Below are 1,628 nucleotides of genomic sequence, written 5' to 3'. Positions count from 1 at the left end.
ATATATATATATATATATATATATATATATATATATATATATATATACATGTATGTATGTATATATATTTATGTATATATATGTATGTATATGTATATGCATATATATATGCGTGTATGCATATAATATATATATATACATGCATACACACAGACACTCACACACATGGATAGACTGGTACCGGACGTCACCAATAGTAAACAACATGAAATACGAAAACAAGTGAGTTCAATACCAAAATAACGAGAGAAACAAATGGAAAACAGGACAAGTAACATAAAGAACAACCCTTCATCAGTTGTTGACTGTTTATTTACTCCTTATTTCGAGCATTGAACGACAATATGAGTCTTCGAAGACAGTTGCTCCCACAAAAGTCAAAATGAAATTTGGGATTTAGGGAGGGTCAAAGTTGGTAACGAAAACAGGACAGTGGAGACATACAAAGAAACCGAACGAAGACAAACATGGAGGGTCGTTAGACCAGAACGAGGGTAAAATAGCAAACGTTGGAGAAATATTTTCTTTGACAAGAGAAAAAAATAGAAGAGAGAGATAGAATACAGCCAGTTCTTAGGACAGTGCTTTTCTTTTTTGCAGTCTTTCTTTTCTTTCCCTTCTTTTTCTTTCCTTGTTTTTTTCTTTTTCTATCTCTTTTTCTTATAGTCTTCTTTTCTTCTTAAACTCTTCTTTTGGTTTCCTTTCTTTCTACTTTTCTTCTCTTTTCCATTCATTTTTCTCTCCCCCCCTCTCTCTCCCTGTATTACATTCTTTATTTCGTTCTCTCTTTCTTTCTGTCAGCCTCGCTTTATCATTCTGTATTATCTATATCACTCTCTTTCTCTTTCTCTCTTTGTTTCCTTCCTTTGTTTCCTTCTCTCATTTTTCTTCCTTCTTTCCTTCGCCCCTATACACAAACAATCCAGATTCCCAAGCTGTCTGCTCACCTCTTTTCCTCCCCTTCCATCGTTTCAGAAAGAGTTTTGAGTGATTAATTTCTTACAGCTATTTGCAAGAAATCTGCAACCAACATTTCCATAAAATCAAGTAATACTATTGGTGTTGACGCAGGACGTAATGATTTACCATATCAACATACAAACATCCGATATAAATTTTCCATTGTCTTTTGGACTGAGTTCATTCCCTGTCATACCTGTAATCGTTATGTCAGTAAGCAAACAGTCAAAATCAAAGCTTCCTGAAATGTGGCGTTTATCTCCTTAATACAGTGTTCACTCGTGGTCAGGTGTATGTTGCCCTCGGACAAGATAGGGTATTCCTCGTACTTTTACTGTGCTAAGGATGTCACAAGCATCCTACCTAGGAAAATATAAAATTTACGAAAATATTTGCTTACACAGGCATTGACTGACTCGAATTTTCCTGCTTAGGGAATGTTGTATAAAATTTTGTATATAGCAATAAGAAAATTTAAAGTAATAAGTATTTCGTTCTGTTCAATGTTTCATCTATTTACGAATTATTTTATCCATCTTCTACCCATTTCTTCCCGAAATATATGTTTATATTTTAATGAAGCTAAATACTACTCCTTTTGCCCATAAAACAACGCATCATATACTAGTATACATACATGCATACATATATATATATATATATATATA

Source organism: Octopus bimaculoides, chromosome 3 (genome assembly GCF_001194135.2).
Source record: "Octopus bimaculoides isolate UCB-OBI-ISO-001 chromosome 3, ASM119413v2, whole genome shotgun sequence".
NCBI lineage: Eukaryota > Metazoa > Mollusca > Cephalopoda > Octopoda > Octopodidae > Octopus > Octopus bimaculoides.
This window is presented reverse-complemented; position numbering follows the sequence as displayed.